Here is an 8463-nt window from a genome sequence, read left to right as displayed (position 1 = left end):
TGATAGACATAGAGCAAGGAGAATTAACCCTCAGGATGCATGATGAAAGTATCACTCTGAATGTACTGCAAGAAATATAGAGCAGTAATGAAAAAAAGAATGGTACAGAAACGGACAAAGAGAATCTGCAGTGGAAGGAGGGAATCAACAAGACAAACAACAACTGCCCTCCCAAGCAAGAGATAGATGATGCAGCTGGTCAAATAGAGAAAGAGACTGTGCAAAATAATGAAGAAGTTCAAAAAGACATTGGAGTAGTGGCAACCAAAAAGAGAAATCTCAAGGGGAAACCTATTGTCAAAGAAGAAAGGTCAACAAAAGGAGGGAAGAAAAACAAGAACAGAAGCAAAAAGGGTTGGAAGAACAAAAAAATTCCAACAGAAGGGTTCTCCAAAGGTGATAAGGTGCAACTAGTTTATCAATAGTTGGGGACTGAGGATCACTACACTGTTAATCAAATACTCTCTCTCAAGCATGTGGAAATTGAGCACCAAGGGACAAAGAAGAAGCTCATAATCAGAGGGGACAAGTTGAGGCACTACAATCATCAACCACCATAAAAGAAGGGTTCAATGTCAAGCTAGTGACAATAAAAGAGCGCTTGTTGGGAGGCAACCCAACCTGAGGTAGTTTTCTTTTCATAGTTATTTCAATAAAAAGGTTAATTAGCCTTATCTATATTGCAAAAAGCTAAGTTTGGTGTTGCACACCAAAACAATATAAGGGAGAATGAAGGATTCTAAGTTTGGTGTTCCACCAAAATCTCATCATAAAACATATTCTCACCTCCTGCATAATGCTAGCTTTGAGCATTTAGATAAACTAATTAACTATTTTGTTGTTTCCAAGTCATTAGTTTATTTCTTTTGAAAAAGAAAAAGAGTTCACATATAATTTGTTGCATGAGAAATATTGGCAAGGAACTAAGTTTGGTGTTCACACACCAAAGTAAGTCCAAGAGCCCATACATAAACTTTGCAAATTAACCGGATATCTTAAGGGCTTGAGAAGCAAGCCACTTTTTGAGGATTATGCAGGAAAATAGCCAACAGATTCAAAGAACACTTGCATTATGATTCAAAAGGAGCAAACAGAAGGAAGAATGAGAAGTTGCAACCCACAGGTTGTATCTATACTTGATTCTTGTTGATATGTAATGATTTAATTTAGAGACTCCTTTATATCTGGCTGGAATAATCATTTAGTTGCAAGTGGAAGTACATGCTGAAGAAAGCTATTTGCATAATTTTTGCTTATCTGCATAATAATTGTCATCATTCATCAGCCTGAATGTTTTGTTTTGTTCCCCATGCTGTCTGAATAAAAGAGAGATGCTTGATCTAGAAAAGTAATTGTTCAATGTTGCAAAAGTTAGAATAAAAGTTAGTGGTGGTGTGTGTTTGATTCAATTGATAGCTCATAGAATAAATGCTGAAGAATGACTTGTTACTTGAAGCTTAAGCCAGTTTGCTGCTATGATCCTTTAATTAATGAAAGCCCCTTGAAAATAAACCAAAACATAAAGAAAAAGAAAGAAGAAAAGCCAAAAGTTGGCAAAGAAACAAACAATAAGGCTAGACACCAATAGCTTGGACCCTAAGATATATGCCTGTGGTGTTTATGTACTAGGATATGCTTGGACAAGTAGGTTCTAAGGAGTATTTTAAAACTTGGCAACTTAGATCAACTGATTTGGGATTGCCAACTGAAAGTCCACAATAAAGAGCAACCTAGCTACAAAACATTTAGTGATCCAAAGAGATGCTGGGCATCAATGATCCTAGGAAGAAAAAAATCAGCCATGTGTCTGTGGTGATAAAAATGTTGAGTGAAAATAAGCCAAAGGCCACTGCAACATTTGCCACCAAGCCTTTAATAAATAATAAGCTCTTTATGCAAAAGAAAGAAGAAAAGCTAACAAGGGAAATGATTAAAAAGTAAGGCATTGTAGCAGCAACCTTGGTGAACCATTGAGGGAGCATTGTTTGTTTTGACAGCAAGTAATAAATGATCTATTCTTGATCTGCATAAAACCCCATAAACCAAATTCAACTCTTTGCCTTATAAGGACATGCATACTTATCTATTTCATTCTATCTTATCTTATGTTTAAGTGCTTGCTTCGGGACAAGCAATTTTTAAGTTTGGTGTTGTGATGACAAGTCATCTTAGCCTAGTTTCACTAGCCTTTTTCTTTGATTTTATTTGGTTTTATGCACTTTCTTGCATTCTAAGTAAGTAATTTGGAATGGAAATGCATGGTTTCTTTGAATCAAACAACCACCAATTAATTGATGCTAAATCATGAGGTTTGAGCTAAATTTAATTGATTTTTATTGATTTATAAACCTTGTGAATTTGGCGATACTTTGATTGGTTGTTTTGATTACTTGTAGGTGAAGAAAAGAAAAAAATAAGAAAAGCGTAACCTAAGAAGCATGATCTAAGCAAAGAAAGAAAGCGTGGCACAAGAAAAGGAAGCATGGCTTAAGGAAGGAAAAGCATAAGTGCATTTAAGAAACAAGGGCACAAAGCTCTTGCGAAGAGCTTTAAAGCTCTTGTGGAGAGCTTTCCTTCAAAGAATCAAGAGCCAAGCTCTTGGCAAAGAGCTTTGAAATTCTTGCCAAAGAGCTTTATCAAAAACATATGAAGAAGAAATCAAGAGCCAAGCTCTTGGCAAAGAGCTTTGAAGCTCTTGCCAAAGAGCTTTTTCGTGCATGCCATGAAGAAGGAATCAAGAGCCAAGCTCTTGGCAAAGAGCTTTGCAGCTTTTTCCAAAGAGCTTTTTCGTGCATGCCATGAAGAAAATCAAGGAAGAAAAGCCCACTAATGCACTCACCAAGACTTGAACCCATGACCAAGAGGAGGGGGGGCCAGCGCTACTTCACAAGGAAAACAAGCCAAAATTGGCTTGTTTTCACTCACCAAGGTTCGAACCAAGTTCCTCAAATCTTGTGGAGGTCTTCAAGCCATTGGTGGGAAGATCCTTGTGATGTAGAAGAAGTCGTAGGGATAACCGAAGGTGTAACATCTCGCATTTTTGAAAATCTAATTATAAATAAATTATGATTTTATCTTATTAAGTTTAAACTTTATAATTTTAGAAAATTATTTTGTTAGAAATAAATAAATAGATTCGGAGATAGTTTTATTTCGAATCAATTAATATTTTTAAGTAATCTAATTATAATGGAATATTTTGTATAATTTTAGTAATTGAAAAATAAAAAAAAAGAATTGTATAATTTAATTTAAGTAACTATTATCCTGAAAAAAAAAAAGTTACGATTTATTTTATTAATTTGATATCTTATTTTATAAATTAATTAATTAATAGTAATTAAATTAGTTTTATTAATATTTGGAGTTTAAGTTGATTAATATTCTTATGTAATTTTTATAATTGGTTATTTCAAATGCTTTGGAAATAAAATTTAGTAATGAAAGTATTATATAATTTAATTTAGGTAATTTCTAATATGAATGAATTATGGTTTATTTTATTAGTTTGAACTTTTAGAGATTAATTTATTAGGAATGATTAAATGGATTTTTATAAATACTTTAAGTTTAAGTAATTTTATTATAATTAGATATTTTGTAAATTGAAATTAAAGTTTCGGTGATAGAAAAATAATAAAAAGTTATATCATTTAATTTAACTAATTAGTATTGAGTTTAAACTGTATTTTATAAAAATGTGATTAATATGTTTATTTTATAATTTAAATTAGAAATAATTAATTTCACTTAGCAATATGTTGATAAATAATGTTCTTATATATTTTTAATAGAGTATATTTAATTTTAAAATTACTCTACTCTACAATTTTATCAAAATATCTATTCATATTTATCTATATTCTTTTATAAAATCCTAATTTTAACCCTAATATCACAAATTCCTAATTTATAACCTAAATTCCTAAATCTACAATCAGAAAGGGAAAGAAAGGGCACGGGGAGCTTAAGGGGGGAAAACAGAAGGGAAGAAAGAAGGAAACGGAGAGCAGAGGGAGAGGGTGACGGAACAGAGAAGAAGAGGGAGAAGTGGATCGTCATCGGGAAGGGAGGAGACTGCCGCCGTCGTGAGCCATCACTGCGCGCTGCCGTCGAGTACACGGACCAGAGGGAGACGTGAGCAGTGACTGAGAGGAAGCTCCGTCCTCGTCGCCGTTCCATAGTCACTGTTGAATCCAACCTCGTTGTCGTCGAATCGTCGCTGCTGAACCGCTGCTGTGCCGCCATCAAGTCTGAGTTGAAGAAAGGAGACGTGGAGTCGGCGTCGCCCAGAGAGAAACGCAAATGGCGAGGCGAAGCAGAACGCATGGTGGGAAGGCTTTCCTTGCCACTACCACCGCCGGAATCATGAACCAAGGTGGAGGAGAAGGTCGTCTTCCCCGTTGCTGCTATAATCGTCTGTGCTGCTGCCGGTGCTTCCTTGTTTTGTTATTCCTTTCTAATTCTTGTAAGACATTCTTGTTCTGAACCTCCACTTGACGTTCTTGTTTATTCCGCTGCCATTTTATTAGCCTTACTCTTGTTCCAATTTAATTTAGCCCCTGTTCCACCCCTGAATTTCCAGAATTATTACTCTACCCAATATGAATTCACTATTTTGCTCACTGTCGTGGCCAACTCGCGTTGCTGCTGCCCTGTCAAAGCGGTTGTGAGTGTTGCTAACATTGACAGATAAGGGATGAAGGAGCTGCTGCATTTTGGGTGCAGCCCAACCAGTCATCACGCCACAATTCCGTCTTCGGTTTCGGTTTCTATGAAATTCGACATTGAGGTAGGGGGTTTAAAACGATTTCAATTTAAGAATGCCTACAAGGTTTATTGAATAACTGCAAATAGATTTAATAGCTGTGAGTAAATAATTGATTATGTAATTATTAAATTGTGGCTGAAATTGTGATTGGAATGGTTGAGATTGTGATTTGGAATTGTTGATTTGTGATATTGATTGATTATGTGGATTGGGAATTGCTTGATGACTAATTGTTGAGAATTTCTGAATTTTAATGGGTTATGTTGGATTTGTTGCCGTTGAGTTATTATTTGGTATATTGTAATGTTAATGAACTTGGTTGGTGGTTGATTTGGAATTAGTTTTGAGGGGTTTTGAAGGGTTGGATTTTGAATACTAAATAGATTGCTGAAAAACTGATTTTTGAAATTAAAAGGTGACTTTGGAAGTGAATCAGTTATTCAACGATAATCGAAATGATATAAGAGCAAAGGCTGAGTAAAGTATAATAAAAGTTGTTGTTGGGACTCAATTTTGAGAAGTTTGAATTAATTATAGAACTAGTTATGATTTTTCAAAGTTAAAATGTAAAACTTGATTTTCTGCATTGTTTTTAAAGGAAGCCGGAAACTTTGAAAAACTATAACTATTTCTGTGATTATCAGAATTGCGTGGACCCAAGTCCGGATTGAGCTTGGGGATATACGGAACTGGATTGCTGAATTTGAGACTTTTTCACTAAGTTTATGATTTATGGTGAATTTTTGAATCATGGATGTCAAAACTGGTTTTTCTGCAGAATGTTTAACGCAGCAGCAACTTGATTCCTCTATTGGAAATTCTGCAGTTTGAATTTTGAAATGGAACCAATTTTAAATAAAACTTTATTCCTATTATTTTAATGCCGTAAAAGTTCAGAACAATTGGACTTGTAGTTTTAAAGATATGAATTTTTGAAGGATGATGCATTATGCAGAAAAAGCCAGATTCTGTTTTCTTAAATTAGTAACTTTGGAAGTTTATAACTTTTGATCCTTGATAGATATTGAGATGCAACTAATTGGAGGTGAAAATTAAGTATGTTTAGTATATGTGATTTAAATTTCAGGATTTTCCATGTTTTAATAAGTGAGTTATGGGACTTGGAAGAGGTTGTGTTCAATGATTTGTAAAACAGAATTCTGCAGAAAATTTCCTAACTTCCAAGCTACGTAACTCCTTGATTAAAAATGGTATGACCCTGGAACCAATTGAGAAACAAATTTGGATGAGTTATATTTAACGACATTAATTTTGAAGGTAGTTGGATTTAATTTGGATTTTATATGAAATTTCAAATGTTGTATGGTGCTGCTGTCTTCTGGTTTTAAAACACTGCAGAACAGTCACGGTTTTGCTTATATTCCCGAAGCTATAGTCAGCGAAAAATTATGATTTTTGATTTAATAGAAAGCCTAATCCGAGACGGTCGCATGGATATAAAGTTTGCGCAATTCCAAATTCATTTGATATTTTAAAAACAAAATGGAAATCAGGCTGCCAAGTTGTGTTGGTAATTATTTTGGATATGGAATTTAAGAAATAGATTTTCTATTATCAAATGTTTTTGAGAATATATTGCTGTGGCAAATGCTGAAAGAGGCTGATGAATTGTTGAGAAAGAAGGAACCCGTAAGGGTGGATAAGTCCTATTTTTAAAGGAGATTATGTCCAAATTTTTATAAAAAATATAAGGACTTAATCAAAATAAATATTCAGGGCTTATTTAATAATAATAACTTCAATGATTCTTTTAAGAAAAGAATATTTGATCTATGAGATTGTTGGCAAGGGCGTGGGTCTAGTCCCGCTTGCGAATCTGCAATTAGGAAAGAAAAAGGAAAGAGTAAAGTACTTATTGTATGATTATCTGTTGCTTGAGGCAACCCAAGAGATATTATTTGTTTGTTTGTTGCTTGAAGCAACCCAAGAGATGTTTGTTTGTTGCTTGCGGCAACCCAAGAGATATTATTTATTTGTTTGTTGCTTAATGCAACCCAAGAGATGTTTGTTTATTTATCTGTTGCCCTGAGGCAACCCAAGAGTAATTTTCCGTTCCCAAGAGTATATATTTCCTGCGAGTAGAAAGCAGAGGCTGTCTCAATAGAGTTGCTAATAATTATATGCGCATTTATTTGAACGGAAAATCGTATCCGGGAAATCGTGAACTCGTGACCGGATAAATGTCGGGAATGCAGGTGCTAACCGACACATGAGCTCATGGCCTGTAATAGGACTAGACATTCATCATATGCATCTATGTGACATTGTTTGGGTGTGCATATTATAATTGGTTTGCCTAAATGAATAATTCTGTTAACTGTTAATTGCTATATTTGATATAATTGCTCTTGATTGTGTTTGAACCTCATTACTTGTGTTTGAAATTGATTGGCTGGTTTGTGGTGAATTGGGTGTTGGTTGAATTGCTTGGGGCTGAGGCCATGACTGGTTTGTGTTGGAAGTCTAGTTCTGTATAAAGTATCTGACTAGTTCAGCATAGACTTAATGAACCTATGCTTGGAGCAGGATGATCATTTATACCGCGTAGGTAACTTATTTTATGTTATGGTCTAGTAAGGTATGAAAAATCAAACAGGTTCAGCATAGACTTAATGAACCTATGACTGGGACAGGTTGGTCATTCATACAGTCTAGGAAACTTTTAAAAGTTTTACAAGAAAAATATGGATTTAGGATATTGAGTAATTAACTAATGCTTTTAAAGAAAGTTAGTTTCCTTTTAGATGTCTATGAATGCAGTTAACTATTTGCGCTTTATTCTTTACTTTCACGGCATTCTCGACCTCTACTGAGAACATGTGGTTTGGTTCTCACCCCCAAATTTTCCACCCTTTCAGCGATAGGTTTGAAGACTCAATTTGAAGCTGCGAGCGATCAGTAGGCTTTCTTTATGGTTTTAATTGCTTTCATAGAGTTCCCTCGCTCTTGTCCTTTGAGATTTTATTTTACATAGAGGGGTAGGTTTAGTATATTGTATTTGAGTTTTATTTGGTTTCTTTAGTATAAGAATTATTATCAATAATATTTATGTTATTATTATTATTTGTGAATGTTTGAATTATGACTTTAATGAATAAAAAAACAAAATTTTCTGGCATTTTCTTAAAACTGAAACGCGAACTCGATACAAAGGCTCGATAATTAAGTAGTTAATACTAGAGAAGGTTACGTAATGTTCTTTCTAGTGGAAATACCCTGACTTAAGCAAGGTATTTTGCTGGACGGGACGTTACAGAAGGGACAGCTATATCAAAGGTTTTGTGTTCCGCCGGAGGCTTGAGATAATTTCCGGTTTGGACGATATCGCCCTCTACCGGGATCATTGCTTTCCGATCCTTAGTCTCCCAAAGAACACCAGCAGTAGCAACTAACTCCGTCACCAAGGTGGGAAAAGGTAGGTTACCCTTGGCATAACACAAACCATGGCCTGATGGATGAGGCGAGCAATGTTAACCGGCCGCTCTATGAATGTACACCAAACTAGCAAGGCTAGGTCCGCGGTGATCAACGTCTCGTGGGTGCTGGGAAACATATAATGAGACAAGATCTGGGTCCATGCTCGAGCCTCTACAGTCAGAAAGCGCGCAAGAATGCCCTTGGCTCGGGACCTGAGGTGCCCTCGAGTCCAAAATGCATCCGGTTCGGCAATA

At 35.2% G+C, this 8463-nt stretch overlaps 1 long non-coding RNA gene across 1 annotated transcript; it reads left to right on the top strand.

The window, feature by feature from the left end:
• The first annotated feature begins 3912 nt into the window (after positions 1-3912).
• On the top strand, positions 3913-7910 carry LOC112754264 (uncharacterized). The gene is made up of 3 exons (XR_003178452.2): positions 3913-4468; positions 4586-4792; positions 7651-7910. It is a non-coding gene; the product is annotated as an uncharacterized lncRNA (long non-coding RNA).
• Positions 7911-8463: the final 553 nt, after the last annotated feature.

Source organism: Arachis hypogaea, chromosome 16 (genome assembly GCF_003086295.3).
Source record: "Arachis hypogaea cultivar Tifrunner chromosome 16, arahy.Tifrunner.gnm2.J5K5, whole genome shotgun sequence".
NCBI lineage: Eukaryota > Viridiplantae > Streptophyta > Magnoliopsida > Fabales > Fabaceae > Arachis > Arachis hypogaea.
The sequence above is the reverse complement of the archived record's forward strand: the minus strand, read 5'-3'. Positions and strand labels throughout refer to the sequence as shown.